General features: G+C 37.5%; 1 protein-coding gene across 14 annotated transcripts in view; it reads right to left on the bottom strand.

Moving 5' to 3' along the window:
• Window positions 1–23,516, bottom strand: part of NPAS3 (neuronal PAS domain protein 3) — an 856,499-nt gene that overhangs the window by 713,302 nt on the left and 119,681 nt on the right. The gene's annotated exons all lie outside the window — the stretch shown is intronic.

Genomic DNA, 23,516 nt, shown 5'->3' with positions numbered 1-23,516 from the left:
ATTGGTGGTAATGGTCACTGTGGCACTTAACTACACACTTACTTGCCTGTCTGCTACTACTTATTTATCAACTATTTTACATATTTGGGTCTTAAACTATTCTCCTGAAAAACTCAGATTGGACTACATGTCCACTCAAAAATGCTGACATTGTGCCTTGTCTCCTCAGCAACACTATACGTAACTTTCTTATGGGTGATAAACCCATTTTTTAATTTTTATAAACCCTTATTGCCCAACAGTACTATGCACATAGGAAAAATTCAGTGCCTGAACATCTGAAAGGAAAAATACAGTTCAGCCAGGTGCGAAACCTCATGCCTGTAATCACAGCACTTTGGGAGGCTAAGGCTGGAGGTCAGGAGTTCAAGAGATCAACCTGGCCTACATGGTGAAACCCCAGCTCTACTGCAAGTACAAAAATTAGCCAGGCATGGTAGCAGATGTCTGTAATCCCAGATACTCGGGAGCTGAGGCAGGAGAACCACTTGAACCTGCCAGGTGGAGGTTGCAGTGAGCTGAGATGGCACCACTACACTTCAGCCTGCATGACAGAAGACTCCGTCTCAAAAAAAAACAAAGCCGGGCACAGTGGCTCAGGCCCATAATTCCACTTTGGTGGGCCAAGGTGGGTGGATTTCTGGAGGTCAGGAGTTTTGCAAGACCAGCCTAGCCAACATGGTGAAATCCCATCCCTACTAAAAATACAAAATTAGCTGGGTGTGGTGACATGTGCCTTTAATCCCAGCTACTCGGGAGGCTGAGACAGGAGAATCGCTTGAACCTGGGAGGCGGAAGTTGCTGTAAGCGGAGATCATGCCATTGCATACCAGCCTGGGCAAAAAGAGCAAAACTCAGTCTCAAAAAAAAAAAAAAAAAGAAAGAAAAAGTATAATTCAAGGATTCAAAGTAGTGAAACTTGAAAATATATGTATACATGAGGTATCTGTATGAGAGAGAGAGAGAAAAAAAAAGAGTTCTACACAGAGAAGGAAAGATGGTAATAAAATGAAAGCATTTTCTGTATAAATTGCTATTTCTCCCTTCAGTGAAGAATGGTACTGAAAATAACCCTACAATGGGCACAGAAGAAAGCAATCTAAAGCATCTCTGAGTACAATACGTCTGAACATGCATGCACAATTACTAGCACAGGCAAACTGGGTTTTGAGGCTCAGGGAAAGCAGCTATTACCAGTAAAACAGCAGTTATGCATTTACTTTGGGGAATGTAATTCCAGATAGTTAATATAATTCACTGGAAATATTAAAGTGAGTCTCAATTATTTTCTGATATTAAATCTATTTAACTCTGTAAAATAAATTCTTATTCTAAAATAATTTCATTTTCTAAAACTTTACTGGTTTAAGCAACATAAGAAATGTGACACTGCACATCTCTTGTCAGCAAGAAACTCTCTACCCCTATTTCTATGTGAATTCTTCCAGAAAGGAAGCAATATTGAAAATAGTTTGCTCTCCAAGAGTTTCCTCTACCCAATCTTACTTAATATTACATCAATTGTGTTACTCAAGGTTTGTTTCATTCAAAGAGAAAAATGCTCTAATTAAAAATCTAACTCTTCAATCTTTTTCTTAACCTATACCTAACTTTCTACCATTTTTGGAAATCTGTGATTCGCATGCATTTGTTTTTTTTTTTTCTTTTTTTCTTTTTTTGTAAGACACTAATGTACACGTTACCAAACAATTTTAATTGATTGATTGCTCTAACCACTACATAGACTGTGATGTAGGCATCTCTCCAGGGGAGGAATCTTCTCAATATTTTGAGAGCCAATTCAAATGCATTCTCCAAACTCAGAAGAGAATTGGCACTTCTTCCATTTTATTTCTAAGCCCAGAATCAATCCAGAAATACTTGCATATTATGAAGGAAAAGGTGTTCAGTTAACTCCATCCTTGGGACTGTGAAACAAATGCCCATCTAATATATCCCTGATTGTCCACTGTTCCATTAGGCAAGTAACGGAACTATATTAATTTTCTTTTTTTTTTAATTAATTATCTTTTTTGGAGACAGTCTCACTCTGTTGCCCAGGCTAATGGTACAATCTCAGCTCACTGTAGCCTCCCTTCCTGGGTTCAGGCGATTCTCCTGCCTTAGCCTCCCAAGGAACTGGGACTACAGGCAAGCACCACCATGCCTGACTAATTTTTTGTATTTTTAGTAGAAATAGGGTTTCACCATGTTGCCCAGGCTGGTCTCGAACTCCTGAGCTCAGGCAATCAGCCTCCCAAAGTGCTAGGATTACAGGCATGAGCCACCACACCCAGCCATATATGTATTTTTCAATGAGGATTCTGGCAGTGAAAATGTGAAAAATCTATTTCATATAAATCGAAGCCAAAAAGGGCAAAATAAAAATAAAAAAAAAACCTTACTTCAATGTTTTGAGCAAAGCAACACTGACTCACTTTAAAACACTATTTAAGGTACTAGAAACTGTAATTAAATCAAGTCTTGAAAGTGCTAAGCAGAAGAAAAGTGTTAATTAGTAAATTAGTAAAAATACCCTTTTTAGAGTGCACTTTCTTTTACACTTTCAAACATTTACAAAAAACAATTTTTTGATAAGGTGCAATTTGGAGTATTTATGGAAACTTGATTTTCTGCTTTGTTAAAAGAAATTCACAGAACCTTTCATCCAATGAGTTCAGTGCGGTGCTCTACAAAATATATTCCTCCTACAACAAAGTAGAACAATATGAAATAGAATATAAGGCATTATAGAGAAAATGTAAATGCAGGAAACAGGAAAGAACATTCCTGGAGAAAGCGAGCACTGGCAATACAGTCAGCTGACAGAAACTCATAATTTCCAAAAGGAACTCAAGGGTATCCACACAGCTCACACTCACATCTCCATATCTATGCTCATTGTCCCCCTTTCGGCAAGGCCTCTTCTGACCACACCATTTTGAATTGCAAACCTAACCCTCCCCCCAGGTCTTCCTAGCCCACTTTCTTGTTGATTGTTATCTCTGTAGTACTTACCACCTTTTTATGTAGTCTATAATTGACCTATTTGCTTAGTGCCTGCTACCTCCACAGGAAGGTAAACATCACAAAGACGCGTATCTTTGCCTGTTTTACCCACTGTTGTATCCCCATAGTGCCTAGAACGTTGCCTGGTACCTAATAGGTGCTCAATAAATATTTATACAAATGAATAGCATCAAGCCTCATGAAGTCCTGGATATTTTTCTACTCGTCCTTTGCAATGGATGTAGAAAACTTTCTGTAGAATAAAAATATCACACACCAAAAATAGTTCTTGTAAAGTTACAGACATTAAAAAGAAATAAATATTCTGTCATATATAGTCAGCTGAAAATACTTTTTTGTAGTAACACATTGCTTGGGATTAATCAGATAAAGATGAAAGTCAAGAATTTTGCCAACAGTGTTTCTTGCTAACATTACTCAGTTATGCCTTTCAGCTCAATATACTGTATATGAAGGATATCTTGTTAAAACAACTGTTGGAGGCAAGTCATGTCATATCAGCTACATTCTGCACCCTCTGGGAACTCAAATGGCCCAAAGTCTACGTTAATATAATCTCGCTGCTCCATTGAGCTAAGGCAAAAATCACAGTTTTTCAGTGACATGTAAGCTTTCATATAAGTACCACATTATCTGTATGTATTGCAGAAATGAAGGAAAGCTACTCTAAGGATTATGCTGAATCAATTTAGGAAGGTAAATATCGTTAACAAATACCATAAAATAACCTAATAAATGATTCCATTCTCTATTTATCAACTAACAAGAAGTCTATATTCCTTTTATGTAATTGGTAACATGGTATCTATGGGAAAATAAAATACCCCAGCTCAAGGGCTCTAGGTGGTTTTTCAGCAAGAAGCTCTTTACTTCCCAACACAGAATTTCCCATGCAATATGCTAAGAAACGCCACAATCCTCCTGTCCTTTTTCTTGGGGTGTGAGGTCTTACTTTTCCTTATCAATCTTTGTTTATTATAAATTTGATCATAAAAAATAAAGACCCTTGTTTTCAGGTTTTTTGAGAGGACTTAGGGAAAGGTCAAGATAGAAATTAAAGTTGAGCTTTTTTTTCTTAATACTATTTCAAGCCTGGTGATAAATAATGATGGAAAATGCAAAAAATACATATTATTTACAAAAATTGTATTATGATTTCAGTTGGGAAAAATTTTAAAGGCCAACCCTAATTATTATAAAAACAGACACAAAGAATTGAGAATGATCTAAAAACTATTTAATTTTTTAATATAATCCAATCTCTGAATCTACTAATGAACAGAATATCAAACTGTCTTAAAATGTTAGAACTTAAGCTATATATTCCTATAGACTCTGAAAATACGGTTTACTTAAGATTTACTAAATTCTAAAGTTATTTATGAAAATTCATTATATGACTGTCTCCCTAAACAAATATTTTAAAGAAGTTAAATTATGATTTTAAGTTCTCCCTCTTTCGCCAGCACAATGGCCTAATACAAAGCATAAAGGAGGCAGTTTTCTAAACGTTTCTGTTGACTAATAGAGGCTGCTATAAAATGTGTCCCAGTAACTTGCAGATAACTGCCAGGTAGGCCAACATCACTGCCAATCTCAAGAGAATTAAGTACTAGTTATGCTTTGGTAATATCAGCTTTACGAGGTAAGAGAAAAGACAGCATATGTAGGACATACCTTAGAAACAAACATGATGAAGGACTTTAATGGAACAATAATAGATGTGAAATGAAAAATAAAATGTAAATTGCCAAAAACCTGAAATTTTTTAAATGATGCAAGCTAAGATACTTAACACATTGCTAATAATAGAATGAGCTTCCATTTCAGGATATTCATGGTCATATTTTGAAGTAACCTAACATGATGAAAAACATAGAAAGACCCTAAGAAAATCCTGTTATCCGAGATATTTTTCAGAAATCAAACTGTATTTGTAATAATAAGTATAGTAAGTGTTAACCTCACTTGTAAAACCTTAAATTACTTAAGGCAGAATTCCTACAAAAACTGGGTTCGTATGGAGATTCTGGTGTTACAATATGCAAAGTATATTGTATGATTTAAAAGATAAAAATCTACTTCCTATACAGTGGAACACTTTTCAAGAAGAGCTTGTCTACGGAAGCAGACAATAAAGTACAGTATTTCAGTTACAAATTCTAAGGAAATGATGACTAAAACACGATTTCCTTTTCTGCCTCTGTATCATCTAATGGAGGTAGAAATCAGGTTAATAAGAGTGTGAATCTTGTAATTCCTATGAAGCACCTCTTCTCAATATGGTAGCCATCAGAAAATGCATACCAATCAGAGAAGTTGGTTCTGCTTTTAGCAAACACATTTACATAGCTATTCTCATGTAGGGATCTGTATTTAAGAAAGAATGTGTTGGCCAGACACAGTGGCTCATGCCTGTAATCCTAGCACTTTGGGAGGCCAAGGCAGGCAGATCACCTGAGATCCGGAGCTCAACACCAGCCTGGCCAACATGGTGAAAACCCATCTCTACTAAAAATACAAAACTTAGCCGAGTGTGGTCACATGCACCTGTAGTCCTAGCAACTTGGGAGTCTGAGGCAGGAGGATGGCTTGAACTCATGAGGCGGATGTTGCAGTGAGATGATATCATGCCACTGCACTGCAGCCTGGGCAACAGACCAAGACGCCATCTCAAAACAAAAAAATGTGTCATTCCTGCACCATCACCCACAATAGGCATGTGTTATGTTTGGTTGGTACCTTAATGCACAGGCAGCATTTACTAACAAAGTTGAAGGTCATCTATTTGATGATCACTAGTTTATACCTTTCCTATAACATTAACGTGTATTTGTTTCCTATATAGTAGGATATGAATTAAAGTTGGCCATTTCTTATAATAATCCATCTGCAGAAACATTTTTCATGGCCTATTCAAGCCCAACAATGTTCACTATCTCATGAGTTTTTCTAGGTGCTCTATCAATACATACAATTTTTAAAAGTATTTCCTGATTGAATCCTGTTGAAGAATGTAGACAATCACATAAACCACAGCCAGCATACTGGGACTAGAATAGTGGTCCTCAAAGTTTCCAGTCAGCAAATCACTTTCATGAGTCAAGAGATGACATGATGTGTCTACCCCACCCTGTGTTCATACAATAGCCCTTAAAAATGAATCCTGAAACCGTCTATGCTTGTCCTGACAGAAAATTTGTATAGTCGCCTCACTTCATGATTATCACAACAGCCTGTAAGCTGGCTTCTCTCTCACCCACTCCATGCAACCACAGAGGTTTGAAAATCCCACACATTCCATTATTCTTTGGCCCAAATACTTCAGTATATTGAAACTAAATAAAATGTCAAAATCAAATTCCTTTCTTCTTCTTCAAGACTCCATGTGCCTAATCCCTTTCTAGTAAATCCTGAATAGAAATTCTTGTTTCCATCTTTGATTTGTCATGTACAGACATGGTTTGTTCATTACCTTGTTCATTCATGGGCCAGCTTTAACTTCCAGCTTTCCAAGAAGAGATCCCCAGTTCCCCACAGCCACAAATGAGTTTGCTCTCTGGACTTGTACAGAACTGAGAGACTTAGGCGCTTCTTAAAGCACTTCACCTGTCCCATCTTGTATAAAAAGCACTTGTCACCCTCTATCTCCTTGCCCTGATTTAATTCACTCTCTAGAGCTCTACTTTTTAAGTCCACATGTACCTGCATGATGTCTGCTCCCCTCAACTGAATATAAACTCCATGCTATAGGAACTGGAACTTAGTAGGCATTCACTAAATTATAAATTATAAATAAATTATATGTCTTATTGTCCCACTGGCCTGCAACTTCTTTGAGACTGAGGGTGGCTACGGTTTCCTAAAAGGAGACGCTAAGTATTTCCCTGATAAATGAGTGTCTGTTCCTGAACTAAACCAAGTAACTTTCCAAAATGATCACATCTTCCCTTAGTATGTTCCATTTCCCCCAAATAAAACATGACCAATTTGCCCAGTGATTAAAATGTAATATTAAAAGCCAGCAGTGGTATCACCATCATTTAAATAATGCTTGCCTAACTCATTCTATTTTCTGTTAGGGTACAAACCTAATAAAGTAAAAAATCCTTTTTAAGTTGTGGCAATTATTAGACAACTTAAAAATTAATATATATGTGTAGTTTTCTTATAAATAAAATACCAAAATTATGGGGTCAGAAGTCTACATGAAAGAACACTATGTACCAAGTTTCCTGTCCCAGAGAAAGAGAGACTAGATTTTGAATTCATTACCTGTAATTTCAAGGAAACTAAAGGCTTAAAAGTGCCATCTCTGCTAGATACCAGGCTATGGAAGCAGGTTGCCACACAGCCCTGCCAGTTCCACCCTGACCCACAGCATCCCCTGCTATTTCGCTTCTAAACAAAGATTTATGTCAAATTATGTTCCACTTTTGTGGTGTGGCAAAATATCCATTCAGGGTTATGATGGGACCACCTAACACATGTTCACTTGGAATCTAATCCAAATTAGATCCTGGGTTCCCTAGGGAAAGAGGCAAGGACAGTAGGCCATGCTGTTCTTTAACCGGCATAAGCTTTCAGTGTATTTCTACCGTAAAGAAAAATTCACCTTTGTTAAATTACATTTTCATGTTTAGGTTTTTCATGTTCATATTACAAGTTGATCTAAATTTCAAAATACAATTCAGTGATTTCTAATTCACTGTGATAATACTAGAACAACTGAGGTTATTTTCTAAATGAAATTTTAAATCCTATCCTTTTTCCAAGGCAGTGTGGTTGCCATAAATTAGTCTAGAATATTATTTTTGAAAGCAAGAATAATATTTGCCACTGTTATTTAAAAAGCAAAGTTGAAATTTTTAAAAACACAGAATCTGGTTGAGTATGGTGGCTCAGGCCTGTAATCATAGCACTTTGGGAGGCCAAGGTGGGTAGATTGCCTGAGGTCGGAAGTTCGAGACCAGCATGGCTAAGGTAGTGAAACCCTGTTTCTACTAAAAATATCAAAATTAGCTGGGTGTGGAGCACACATCTGTAATCCAAGATACTTGGGAGGCTGAGTCAAGAGAATTGCATGAACCTGAGAGGTGGAGGTTGCAGTGACCTGAGATCACGCCACTGCACTCCAGCCTGGGTGACAGAGCACGACTCTGTCTCAAAAAAACAAACCACAGAATCTCTTTTTTAGAAGTTTGATGGAAACATGTCATTTACAGCTCTAACTAGCACAACTACTTTGTATTTTTTCATTTGAATAATTTTCCAGAATAAAATTCTTATGTTTTAATTTTGGGACTGTTACCATTTCGACTAGGTTGTATAAATTTAACACTTAAGTGATACATAAAATTAAGACTCCATACAGCACACTTGATATAGATTTTGTCACTTTTGTGGTTCATACATGCTGAATAGTAAATGTTGCAACTATACATCTAAAGTGTCATAAAATGCTTACCTGTTACCCACTGCTATAGAATATGGGTAGGAAGGATGTAGGTTCGCTTTGTTTTAATGATCTTAATGATTAGTTGTTTTGACGATCTTAATTACTGAACATTAATTATCTGAATATTATTTCTCTAACTCAGTATGATTAAAAGTCTCAACTAGAAGATTTACTTAAAATCTTTGGCTTACAAAAACCTTTTGGAATTGCCTATTGGACTACTGAATTAAGTTTCTCCTAGAAATGTATAAGCAGTCTAATCATGTTTTATCTGTGTCTTCTTATGATGATGTAAGTGTTAATTTAGAAATATTTGAGAACAGAAAGCTGTTCTTTTCCATTCAGCCTCACTTACGTCTTTTTACCAAGTTCCATCCGTTTTTTTTTTTTTTGATGGTTGCTCAAAAATAATAATGATAATAGTATTGTTCCTGCTGGCCGGGTGAGGTGGCTCAAGCCTGTAATCCCAGCACTTTGGGAGGCTGAGGCGGGTGTATTACGAGGTCGAGAGATCGAAACCATCCTGGTCAACATGGTGAAACCCCGTCTCTACTAAAAATACAAAAAAAAAAAAATTATCTAGGCATGGTGGCGCATGCCTGTAATCCCAGCTACTCAGGAGGCTGAGGCAGGAGAATTGCTTGAACCCAGGAGGCGGAGGTTGCGGTGAGCCGAGATCGTGCCATTGCACTCCAGCTTGGGTAACAAGAGCGAAACTTCGTCTCAAAAAAAAAAAAAAAAAAAAAAGTATTGTTCCTAATAATGATAAACCATTAACTTATCACGAGGTTCAATGAATCACTTGACAAATCAAGTATGGACCAACCTTCCAGGTAAATGTATCAAGGGGGTAAGTTGTGCCCACTAGGTAGTGTAGAACAAACCTAGGAAAACTGATATAGGCTAAAGTTAATTATTTTCAGTACAAACTAATAAGACCAAAAATTTACTCTCAACCCGCCACATATCTCTAAGTTACTTATTAGAAAAAGGTTTCTGAACCTGGATAAAAAGGTAAAAAGCACCCAGTGTTAAACACTTCAAGAAGTAATTACAAACATGCTTTAATATATTTATACCTATACATCACACAAAGTCCCTCAAGCATTATTTCTGCCTTACCATCTTAAATATTTTGCATTCATATTGTGCCGAACAGTCAGCATTTTGTTCACCAGATAGTTGTAGCTAGTCCAGCAGTACATGAATACAAGCCCATGCACAGCACAAAGAATGCAACCTCAGCTTTCAAACCAGCAGCCTGATGCTCTGACCCCTATGCCGTGTGCTATGATCATGAGTGATGGTGCTGTTCTGACTGTACGTTACTTTCAAATAATGATCCACAAAGTTAATCAAAAGGGCTTCCCTGTTCAATATTTACCTGTTACTCATTGACAGCCACTGTCTGCACTGCCATCTAGGACGTATAGGATAGGATCAGTAATACTGAGCTCAAACAGAATGAGTGCCTAACTGAAGTACCAGGCACAATGAAAGCAGAATTAAGCTGCTCTTCAAACTACCTCTGACACTAAAGATGTCCGCATGAGTTCCACAGTAGCAATGCACTGGCTCGTTCCTAGATTGGAGGCCATACGTTTGCTGATAATAAAAGGGATGAAAAAAACAACAACTACATAAAAGAAAAAAAAAAAGAAGGGAGATATTAGGTAGCAAAATATAAACATGGAGGAGAAAAATAGTAATTTCCTGTATTTGGTCAAAGAAATAATATTCCCTCCTTGATGTGATCTCCTTGCTTTTATGTACTAGGAGTCATATCTATCCTGAAAATTATTTTTCTCATTTTAATACACATTCAACATTTTAAGCTAAAAAATAATAAGAAAACAGTGATCTTTTTATGTGTTCTAGATTTAAATGCTGTTTGCCAGTCTGTCAATCAAAATGTGCCCAGAAGGGTTACTGACCAGTTTCCATGTCCACCTTCAAAAAGAGGCAGGTAATCAGACTAATCATAATGCAATTCTCTCTGTCATTTTTTAACTGTCAGCTTGAGAGCAGGGCTTACTATGAGAGACCTTATTGTTCACATTTATTAACCAGGCATCTTGACAGGTTTTGAACATGGGTAGTTATGAAAGGGGGAAGTCACTCTAAATCTTCTCTTAACTAATGTTTCCAGAGCACTAACTTTTTTGAGTTAGTATTTGAGTATGCAACAGGCATATTTCTAAGCAGTTTACATGTGTTAGTTCATTTAATACCTATGGAAAATCCTGAGATACTATCATCATCATTTCTCATATGAGAAAGGTGGGAAACAGAGAGCTTAAGTAGCTGTTGAAGATCACCCAGCAAGTAAGTAGTGGAACTAGGGTTTGAATACATCGGTCTCCATCACAGCCTGCACACTTCTCCACTACACTGACATTCTCCAACTGCATTCTGCACTGCTCAGATGCAAGGCAATCACTGGCTTTTAATAAGTACCATTTTAAAAGTTTGTGGATTAATAAATATCTCTAAGGAAATTGCAATGTTATCAAGAAGATATTATCCATACATACACACAGTCTCTTACCATTTAAATTTATAAGTTTTTGTCACGCTGCATCTCTAAGATTACAAGTTCCTGAAAGGTATTTTTTGCATACATGTGATTGAGTGTCACCACATGCAGTATAGAGTCAATGATACATTAGTATTTAATCTTGGATTCAGTACTGACTTCACTCTCTCTCTTCTTTATCCACTTCATCTTGGTACAGATCACACCTTGAGTATGTTGATGGCCTCTGAGCTAAGTCCCCTGCTTCCACCCTCATCCCCCTGAAGCATATTCTCAGCCAGTAACTAGACTGATATTAAAATCACTTAGGTCTCATTTCTCCTCAATTCAAAATCCTCCCAAGACTCCATTTTGAGTGGAGCGAAAGCCCAAGTCCTTTCCTGGTCTGCCAGCATCCCGTGTGCTATTACTCCCTGATCTGTCTCCTGCAGTAACGAGACTGATACTAAAATCAGTTAGGTCTCATTTCTTCTCAACTCAAAATCCTCCCAAGACTCAGTTTTGGGTGGAGTGAAAGCCCGAGAACTTCCCTGGCCTGCCAGCATCTCGTGTGCTGTTACTCCCTGACCTATCTCCTGCTACTGTCCTCCTTGCTCATTCAGCCTCCACCACACTGCTTCCCTGGTGTGCTTTGAACACATTAGGAACTCTTCAGCACCTTCGTAGTGGTTGTTCATTCTACCTGGAATATTTTCCCCTGGCTATCTCAATGCCTAACTCCCTCAATTTCTTACAGTCATTGCTCAAATGTCATCTTTCTTTTAATGGGCGTGATCTGTTATAAAAACAATCACTCACTTCTATTCTAGCACTCCTAAATCCGTTTTAACTTTCTGTATTTTTGTTCCACGACACTGACCACCATATAACAGACTATATGATTTCCTTCATTTGTCACATTTGCTATTTACCGCCTGTTTCTAATGCCATCTAACTTTGATAATCATCCAATTTTGAGAACAAAGATTATGGCCTTTGTCCACTGATACGTCCCAATTAATAGTTTCTGGTAATAGAAGATACTCAATTAATGTGATAAGAGAAGAGAGAAACCTCTGTAGATACAAACAAGGTTAGAAAGACTTTACAAAGGAGCAAGCAAAGGCAGGGACTTAGTGCATGTGTTGTGACTAACAAAAATGAATGGACATCTTTCATGGACAGAGCTTGTGCTGAGAAATATCTGAGACTATGGGGAGACTGAAAGGCAGAATGGAGCTACTCTGGTAGGTTTTAAGCACTAAGCTAAGATTACAGACAGCATGAAGTGAGATGGAATAGTAAAGGATTTTGAGCAGGAAAATATGTTAGAAACAGTATTTCAATCTGGTAACTATTTATGAAGCAGCCCAGAAAGGAAAATCTTTGCATTCCCTAGCACGGTGCTTTGCACAGAGCAGGACTCAAGTATTTATCTGAATCAAACTAAGATAGGAGATAAGAACACTAGTTAGGGGACTGCAACAATCTAGGCATGAAATAATAGCTTAAATTAAGGAGATGTGAAAAGAAGGGACGTTTTAAAAGAAAATATGCTACAAAAAGAATACTTGAGACAAGAGAAAGGCAGAATAAAAGATAATTTCAAGGAAGAGACTGAATTACTATATAAATGAAAATAAAACAAAAGAAGCGCAAGGCAGGAGATCTTTCTGGGGAAGATGCCAAGTTATATTTTGGAGGAATGGTGGCACTGTCCTGGAGAAGGCCCTCAATTGGGAGATAAGAGGGGTCTTAATCTGTGCGCTGGCCACGTTATACCCGAATGTGGCTGTGTGAAATAATTCAAATTACTTAACCTCTGTGATACAGGGGCTTGTTTTTGTTTTTCTCCACGTAAAACAGAAACAAAACACAGCTCACTAGGTTGCTTTGAGGACTAATTAGGAATGCTCATGGAAGTACTTAGAAGCTTGTTGGTCATTACATGTGGAGTGTGTTGTGTGGTGAAACATGTGCAAAGGTCAAGTGGTTTGAAAATAGAAAACCAGAGTTTGGAAAGCGACAGGGTTTAAGATTAAAAGTTGAGAGTCATCCATTCCTATGTGTTAACTACAGTGTAAAGACATATGAAATCCCCAAGGGGGAGATGTAATTGTCCCATGCTGGAGCAAAGTACACAGCTTTACACTCAAAGGGCACTGGTTTTATGTTCTCTAAATGACTAATATTCAAACATGGCAAACATAAATTTTCTATGGGCATGGCTTCAAGTTCCTTAGGGTCTTTTTGTTTTGCAGAAATAGATGTCATGACGTCATCAGGTTGAAAAGAGATGAACTGCTGGGCCACACAGACCAGAGAGGGTCTCCAGGAGGTAGTTCCAGGTGGCACTTTATTAGCTGTGTGAACTGAGCAAGGAACTGACTTCTCTGAACTTCCACTGTCTTGAGTGCAAACTCAGAATAATATTACCTACTTCCAATATGGTTGCTTGGGTCAATTACAATGATGCCTGAAGACCACAAACACCCCATATTTGGAGCACGTTCTTTCCTTTTCTCCTGATTTCAGCATTATCAATTACTGCAGCCTATGCAGTCTATGCATTACAGCATATAGAAAACCAGCCAGCACAGAAGTAGGAATGGGGACCTGAAAGGCAACTTCATTCACTGTCAAGAGTTAATGCTTCTGTTGTCCCAAAAGGATCAACTTAGCCTAACAATGAAAGGCCTTGGCATCAATGAATGTTTCCTGTTGACGGCAGAATAAATGCGGCTATAGTCATTCTCCTGTCTATACTTCAGAGTCTTGCATTCTCAGGACACTTCTGTACCACAGAAAACATTTATGTCCTGCAAATCTCTCCTGAACAGAACCAATAAAGGTGTCTATGACACGAGTGAACCAAACTTGCCACCAGACTCTTGTAAAAATATACTCTACTTAAAATCTGCTGGCCCACAATTTTATTTTTCTAGTCTTCTCTTCCCAGAGGTATTTCTCAAGTACTATGATAAATTAAAAAATAAAAAACACAACATCCTTTATTCCTACCAGCATCATATAAATTGTTACTACCTCTGGGCAAGCAGCATTCAGAAAAGAGGGCAAACAATCTTGCTATCAGATGAATGCACCCATCATGAATTTTACAAGCGCTCAGGAACACCCTCGACCTTCCATCTTCATCTCTGCTGGATGTTTCTCCAAAACTCTCCTTTTAGAACGGTGGTACCATGAATACCATTGCTTTCATTGATAGTGATTCAAGACTTAGGACACAGGATGAATTTCTCTAGGGGATGAGAAGCGAAGCTGCTGCTTCTCATTTTCCTCTTGCAAGCCATCAGGCAGTTAGGGAGTCCCTGGAAAAGCATGCTGCTTTCCCTGGAAGTGAGCAAAGATTCCCCCTGCAATTACTGGAAAATGCATTCTTCACCAAGACATCCAGATGGTGCCTAAAGCACACAAGACAGGATGCTTTGTGCCCGATCAAGTCATGCTCATTCCATTTTACTCCTAAAACAGTTTTTCAAGTGGAGTTGAAGAGAGGAAGCAAAGAGAAGAATCATCAAAAAGGCTGTATACCTTCCAGTGTCAAGGCCAAGGCATGCAGTTGGCTGTGATTCACTGTAAGCACCCCTGACAGGCAATGGTCAGGAAAATGATGCTGTTATGAAAGCTCATGATGGTTGAAATGCAAGTAACGAGAATTGCTAGTCAGAGAAACAGGCCTCTTCTCTTGGTAACACATGAGAACAAGCAAAGAGCAAGGCCCACAGATCCTTTATAACTGGGCTGAGGGAGGGGAAGGCAAATTAGGATTTAAATAAGATGTGGTGATAGTCTATTTAATCACATAAATCCCAGGCACCCAATTCCAAATAATTCTCAAACTGATATATGAATCACAAGGTCTCAAATTTGCCAATGAAAAAATTACTCAGCAATGCTTTCTTTACATGCTGGTCACTGAACCAGAATCCTCGAAGGACCCACCCCTCTCTCTGCTTTAAGAACTACATCTAGAAATCTCAATGCTAAACACAGTAAATAAAATTATTTTTAAGCAACCTAGAGGATGATGCAGAAGACACGGCAAGTGACAGGATGTTGGAAAGCAACCAGAAAACTCCATCTAATCGCTTAACTTTTCATACATGGATGTATCTGACCTAAGAAAGCCATATGTTTCTTTCATCCACCAGACCTTTCTCACCACACCTTTCTCACCACTAGCTTCATTCTATAACTGCAAAACTATTTCCACACTTAAATGTGTACTATGTCTAGATAAAAATAAATATTAAGGTGATAAGGAAAGATTTTTCGGCTGAAAATCCTATCACTAATATCATTAGTTCTTGCTTGAATTTAAATTCAAAGAAATTCTTTTGAAAACAAAAACAAGTGTTAAAAATCCTGAATTTCAATACAAACTACAACAGGAAAAAAAATAATAAATGTCACATCAGAAATGAAATCTCTGTGGAACAGTTTATCTATGGAAACTGACCATATAGCTTCCAGCTTCCCCCAAATCAGTTGCTCATATGCAAATTAGAACACTTGGTCCCAGACATTTCCCAGCCGAATCAGGTGTGGATGGATTCACCAGAAAATACCTATATACATGGATATACAGCTATATAAAATGCTATTCATAGACATACACACCACTTTATAGAAGACTGCAAGCATAGCCACCAAACTGTCAGCAGTGGCGATCTACAGGTGGGATAATTACAAAGACATTGATGTTCTCTTTTTATGCTTACCTGCGTTTGCTAAATGTTCCAGAATGAAAATGTATTGCATCTCTATTCAAAAAGAGCTTTTGCAAGGGAAAAGGATAAACGTTATGATGAACTAATCTAGGACTACCCTTCTTCCCCTGCCCACCATTCACCAATCCAGAGCCATAACATTGGGCCTGGTGAAAGAAATTCCAAGAATATTCTGTCAACACAAGTTGAAGGCCCAGCAAAGCCTCCTCTGTGAGTTCAAAGCTAACACAAATCCAGGGCCATTTACAGAGCAGAGGACAGGGAATCCCTAAATTGACAGAAAAACACATGGAAATAAAAGTTATGAGTAGGGTCAAGTGGAAATCATAATCTCATTCCATTGTTGCTGGTAGGACAATTAAGAGAGGCATATTAATTGTTTTTCTTCTCATTAAAAGAAATGTCTTGCTGCATCTTTTTTCTTATTATAAAGATACTGCTTACATACTTTTTAAATAATACAGATCATAATACTATATAAATGGTTTTTCGATAATACGTATTTTTCATAAGGAAAATTATATTGTCTTAAATTTCATAAAATTACAAAATGTTCTTATATATTAAGTTAATTTCTTTTAACAAATATCCTGAATAGTCACTAAAATTCACAATGATTTCCTTGAATGGGACACTGTACTTTGATGTGAAAATGGAATTTCTTATTTATATTACATAAATCGTAGTAATAAACAACAAGTATAATGCACAATTCAGAGTATGTTCCTTTCGGAATGTGAAGTTCTTCAACGTCTCCATAGTGATAATGACTTTTCTTGCTGGTGGTTGAATGCTTATTATTTCCATTTTGCAGATAATAGTTCTATGAGGTTAAGAGTTCTACAGTAAGTTAGATGAGCAACAAAGTAGTACTCATTTAGTAAATGTTTATGCCAAGCACCATGTTTTTGTGGTTTAGACTTTAGTTTCTTAAGTCAGATAGCCTGAGGTCTAAAGAATAGGTCAGCAAACTTCTTCTATAAATGGCTAAATTGTAAATATTTGCAGTTTGTGGGCCATATGGTCTATGTCACTACTACTCAACTATGCACTTGTAGCAGGAATGGAGTCACAGAAAATACCTAAATGAATGGGTATGGATATTTTCCAATAAAATTTTACTTACAAAAATGGGGGGTGGGGTAGATTTGGCTAATAGGCCCTAATTCATTGATACTAAGTCTAATTCCACCACAAATGAATGGCTATGTTCCAACAAAACTATACAGAAACTAGGAGCTTGGGTTTAGATTTGGCTAGTGGGTCACAATTGGGTGATGGTAAACCTAATTACACCAGATCCTATCTTCTTAACCTTGAGTGAGTTCCGGCAGCTCTGTAAGTTTCTGTCACCTTATCTGTAAAATGTGGCAATAATCATACCTAAGGCATAAGTTTATTGTAAGGATTTTGTTAATGTGTGTTATGCCGTTAGCCCACTGCCTGACATCAGCATCTGGTAACACATCAGTAATGTTAATTATTATCACCAGCCTAATCATCACATTCATCCTCAAAACAACCTCTGAGGTATTGTTTTCCCCTACTTTTAGAAATAAGCAAACAGAAGCTTAAAGTTAAGCAACTTAATCACTGCCCCACATATACTAGATAATTGTGGGGCTAGGATCAAAGCCAGAACCATTTCCATGAGATTTAACCACCGCTAGCAGTGACTAAACACGGCTGCATGGACTTAATCGTTTAAAATGGCTTGCTCATAGTCAAAGAACAAAGCATAATTATTCCACTCAAATGCATAAACTAAGTCCGAAGATTCACTAAAGACACACTTCTAAACTCAATACACAGAAAAAGCTGTTCCTAAGGTGAGGAGAATTTACTAAAACCACAGTTTATGTATAAGTTTGCTGTAGTATTTTTAAAGTCTGGGCACAAGCACGTTAGTATCACTGTCTCTCTGAAACCACCTGTTAGCGATTTTTGAACGCTGCTGTTCAACAGAATGCCTACAAAAGGTTCATTGTGGTGCTACACCTCTCACCCTGACCTTTACCGTCTGTTCTCAAGTTTCTAGAGGTCACATACATACTGCAGGTGTGTCACCAACCAATTATTTTTAAAAATCTAGGTAGTCACTTCTCTCATAATGAAAATATACACTCCGGTGAAGCCAATTAATATTCTTTCATTCTAAATCATGCTGCCTGTGCCTATCCATTTTTACTCTCTGGCATTCACTTATCTTGAATTACAGGTGCTCTGTGAGGAGAAAGGCAGACGTGGGCACCTCAAGCCAGGAAAAGCAATGAGTTTGTAGACAGATCCTGAACCAGATTTCACATTGGGAGAGTCCTTCAAGATATTTATCAATAAAAAACAACTTTAAATGAATAAACAGCACAATTTCACATTCTTTCTTACAAAGCAACTTAAAAGTGCTGTGAAACAAAGAGGAGAGGAAGCGGTAGGACACTCCCACAGAAGCCTCGGACCTAATCCACCTCCAGGGTGATGCTTCTCTAAGACACAGCCTTTGTCACACACCTGAACACTCCTGCGAGGGCTCTCCCAGGACGGCAGTCCTCCGGGATCTGAGGCCTCTGCTCTCCTTGTCCAGTCTCACCTCCTGTCACCATTCCCCAGCTCTCCACTGCTGCCTGTGCCCTTTGCAACTTGCCACACCAGAAATGCCTTTTAGCCCAAACCACTGCCTCAGGTTCCCTCCCAAGCTTAGATAGCTCCTCCTCCACCATGAAGACCTTGGGCTCCCTGCACTATTAAAAATGGCCCCTTCGTGGTGCTGCTTCCATAGTTGGCACTTATTTCTCTTGAGGCACTTCTCAGGCACAATGCCAATTACTTATTGATATCTCAGTCTTCTAGGCTTCTAGAGAGCAGAGGTTTTCTTAGTCACTTCTGAATAAGTCAGTTAGTGTAGAACAGTTCATGTAGAAAAGCACCTGACCTGTGGGTGATGATTTTGTTGAATGAATGAATAAATTCACTCATTTCTAAGCTAGTCTAGAATAAGCCCTAAATAATACACTTTCGTGCCATCCACATTACCAAGATACGCTACCTCAAGTCATTTACAGGCAAACGCATTGGTGGGATGCTAAAATTAACTGGAAGAAACCACCAGAAACCATGCTGAGGTCTGAATGGCATGATGTGGAAATTAAAATTCATTTGGATATCGAAAGGCTTGAAGCAGTTCTTGCTACAAAGTTCAATGTGTGTTTAACATGTTTAACATTAGAGCTCTTTATGAAGTTCATTTTATATTTCTCTTTGCTTGATTCTTTGTTATTCACTGATCCTAGCACAACTGGCATAAGTTGTTCTATTGTGGGGGTGAGGGGAAGATGACTGTATAATAGCAATCAGTCAATCAGGTTAAACAACCAGCAAAAGAATTCATTCCTGCTGCCGGAGCCTCCCTGACCTTTCCCTTTCCTTCAGCATAGGTGACCATCTTCCCCCTAGCAGAATCCCTGACAAGGCGCCTGTCTTGTTCGCTTTAATTGGGATAACACGTGAAAGTGGTTAGCACTCTGTCTGCTACAAGAGAGCTGATAAAGACTAGCACATTCCCTTCTTCTTCACTCATTCTCCTCGTCTCTTCCCTGTACCTTGTTAATTCCACTCTTTTGGGTGTGAATTCAAATCCATGCTTCCTGGCCAAGGCCAGCCTTAAGGCTATACCGAGTAGAATATGCACATTCTGGATTTGTATTTTCAGGGAAGAAAGAAACTTTCCTCTAGCCCCAAATAAATTTCTGCAAGATCTGTCAAGGTGTCTCAAATTATTCTATTGGAGAAAACTACCAATTCTCTTGAATTTGCTCACCTGGAGTTGCTTATGTAAAGGCAAATGGTCCTGAGAACAGCATGACACTGTCAAACAACACCTGATCTGCAGTGAGGGACAGAGACAATCACAACTCCATGCCAATGAGGCACAGGTTTCAAACACTAACCAGGTATTCAGGTGGAATGATTTTCACAAAGGTGAAAAGGGGGCTTGGAAAATGATGGGGTTCCAAAGGATGGAAAAGCCAGTTAAAAACAAACTTTACAATTTTGCCAATGCCTTTTCTGTTTTCAATGACAACTGTCTAAACCCACTACAAACGCCTTCTCAAACAGGGCTTTCAGTCTTGGTACACTTGGAGTCTAGGAATCCTGGATTAAACCCCTCTGTTTAAAATAGGTACTGCCATGCCTATTACAATTGCATAGCACGTGCTCAATAAACATTAGTAATTGAAGCTGCAGTCTCAGCCTGACTCCATCTTTTCTAAATACGGATTTAGAATGGATTGTTCTTGAACACAGCTTTAAATCCCTCTATGGCAGTGTCCAACTATATGGCTGAACTGCAACTGTTTTGAGGTTACAAACACCTAGCTCAGCTGACTCTTTCTTATTTATCTTTCCTCACTATCTCATATCCTTCTTAGGTTACTTCCTCTGAACTTATTACTACTATTTCATCTCATATCCATGAATATTTTCTTTCAACTGCAATCCAGGAATTCAGTACTTTTAGAGACTGAGGCGGGAGGATGGCTTGAGCCCAAGAGTTCAAGACCAGCCTGGGTAACATAGTAAGACCTTGTCTTCTACTTCAAAAAAAAAAAAAAAAGCAGACATGGTGGCATGCGCCTGTAGTCTTAGCTACTCAGGAGTAGGAGTTCGAGGTTGCAGTGAGCATGATTGCACTACCGCCTAGGCAACCGAGCAAGACCGTGTCTCTAAATGAAAAACAATAAAAATGAAATTCAGTTACAGTTGTTATGGAGAGGGTGTCTTTTCTCCCTCTTCCTTTCAGATTATCTATGCTACTTTTACTTTTATATTTGAAAATATTTTTATAAGGTTGACTACTGTTTTAATTCGAACTTTTGCATCTTCCAGTCAAATCCACTATTTTACAGATGTGTTTGCTAAAACAGAGACATTATTGTAAATTATAAAAGACAGCTGAAAAGGAGAGGAGGGTCTGAGACCCTAAATTTTTAATACTTAACAAGATAACTGCCTAACTTAAAAAGATACAATTTGAAAAATATTTACAATATGACATATATTTTTTAAAAACATTGAATACCTCTCCTTTACCAAAAACCTGATATCACCAATTAAACTTGAAATTTTAAATTGAAAGTATCATAAGCATTTAAATAAGAAGTTAGAGTGTAACTATTACTATTATTTTTAACTATATTATTTTAACCTTTAAAAATATTAATCACAGGTTTTATATTCCTGCTTGCTTTAAACTTTCATTATTGAAACAACTGTCTAATCACTTAAATAATTACCAATAAAATCTAAGTGCAACAAAGAAAATAATGTTTTTAAATATATAATTCACAGTAATTATAAAACCATAGTTGGAACAAATATGAGCAACAATATGCTGGTAAATGTTTAACAATCACTCAGAGCTTAGCACCAGAATTGCAATATTTTCCAATTTCCATGGTGAAAATACTTTCTCCAACTTCAAGTTACTAACATGAGGCCAGAAATAACAAAGTGAGAAAAAGGTGCATACAATTGCCTCTCACAAACCCATCCAAGTTGGCTCCAGCACATTCCTGAATATGAGAGACCAAACAGTGTAGCCACTTCATTCCTGACGCTTTTCATAAGACTGACCATTTCTTTCTTTATAATCCAGTGTTCTCTGAACACAAAGTGACAACATCTATACATTATTCTGTTTATACATTTACCTACTCAATTCTTTTATGGCTTCCATTCTTTTTGGATATGAAACACAGTAGAAACACGTATTACCTCATGATCTACCCAGTATACACATATGCATAGTTATACATTCACACACAAATATGAAACTAAAACAGGAGCCTCACAAAATAAGACACATTCTTACTAAAATGCAATGCAATAAATTTTTCCATTCTCTTCTATTTCATTTCTAAAATTAGGATCTTGATCCACTGAATTGGATTCATATCCAACTATTTGAATAGTAACCCAGAGATAGAAAAACGTGGCTGTAATAGACTATAAGCTCATTGAAGACAGGATGATATGTCATTTGTCTGTATCTACTCCTAAATCTAATAGTAATTATTGAGGCCCAAGGAGGTTAAGTAACTTGCCCAAAGATGCATCTGCTTTCATGGATAACAATCCCTCCAGGCAAGTGATAATTCACATCACAGAATCAGAAAATTTATGGCTTGACAGGGAAAGCTAGAGGATCTTCCAAAACAGCTACCCCTTTACCAGAAATTGACATAGAAGTGTTTGTAAAATTGTACTGACTCCATGACTGATGAAAGGGTAGCCCTTTACTCACTGTGGCCATGTGACTCTGACTATTTGCCTATATCTCCCTGCTCTTGATAATATTCACCTCAAGAGTATGGAAAAACTACTCATGTTTTTTGCAATAAATTTAAATCTTCTAGGGAAAGTAGCTATATAAATGCTCATGAATGATAAGTATATTATATAGAATAAACATACTCTCTATATAATATACATTAACACTAGCTTTCTAATAACCAGAAGTCAAAAACGTAATTAGAGAAAATAGGAAAATAAAATTGGAATCCACAGCCTTTTCTCTTCAGTGTGCTTGTGTACCACATGCTTTTTTATAGGTGTTATTAAATGTACACTATAGTTTCAAGACAATTCAGATAAGCATCTTCACTAAAATACACAACACCATTAATCATCTCAGTGACAGTGCTCCAATTTAACATCTTGGGGATTTCCTCCCCTTCTTCATCATTTATTTGCCAATATTTCCTTGTTATGAATATCCCCCTAGTGACTTTCCCTGGCAGTCACAGCTGTGCTGCCTACCGTGTCTACCTTGACTACAAATAACACTAATTCTTTAAAAAGCAAGGCTTTGAGATGATACCTACAGCTAGAAGGAAAGTGTTACTATGCGCCAAATTCCTGGTGGCCTCATCCGAGCTCCTAATTGACAAATCTCAGTCTCTAAGCCAATAGTAATTTCAGACACATGAAACTGGCTTAATTATAAATAAACAGTTGATTATTGATCTGCACTTATTTGAATGGTCAGTAATCAAATGCTGCTTTAATATGGTCCTTAAAGGACCCCGTTCCTATACAACAAAAGGATTCTTCGAAGTATACATGAATCACAACAAAGCCACAAAATCACTAATAAATTACAGAAACATGGCCACCAAGAGCCACAATAAATGACTCACAGATAACAACTAATTTTTTAAAATGATCATCAGTAACAATTTTGCATTATGATTACACCAGTTCTGGTATCTAGATAGTGAGATATCAAGAAATAAAGCCAAAGATAACTACATGTATATAGTAAAGGTACAGTGATATAGTCACCTAAACCATGCGAGGCAGGGAACAGTCCCAGTTTCATCCAGTATCCATATTGTGTCTATTTCAGAGAGCAGCCTTCACAGCCACCAGAATTTCTGATCTTTTTAAAAATGGAAACCATGAAAGGAAGTGCTCTACAACCAGTTGGAGGAGTACATGAAAGTAGGACTCACCAGCTTGCATTCAGAAAGGATTTTTAAGGAAAAAAGTGGTACTTTTATTCAATAGTGACACTACTACAAAAGAAGTTCAGAGTATGAAGACAAGAACACAACAAAGTATATTTGCAAAGTATATCCAGAAAAAATAATGCCTTCAGTGGAATTGTGTTTACATTACTTTACATTTTCTATAGAAGAATTTAATTAAAGGTTAATGTTGCTTCAATCAATATTCATAACTTTTCTGGAAAGTATACATA

Source organism: Saimiri boliviensis, chromosome 2, assembly GCF_048565385.1.
Source record: "Saimiri boliviensis isolate mSaiBol1 chromosome 2, mSaiBol1.pri, whole genome shotgun sequence".
Classification (NCBI taxonomy): domain Eukaryota; kingdom Metazoa; phylum Chordata; class Mammalia; order Primates; family Cebidae; genus Saimiri; species Saimiri boliviensis.
The sequence above is the reverse complement of the archived record's forward strand: the minus strand, read 5'-3'. Positions and strand labels throughout refer to the sequence as shown.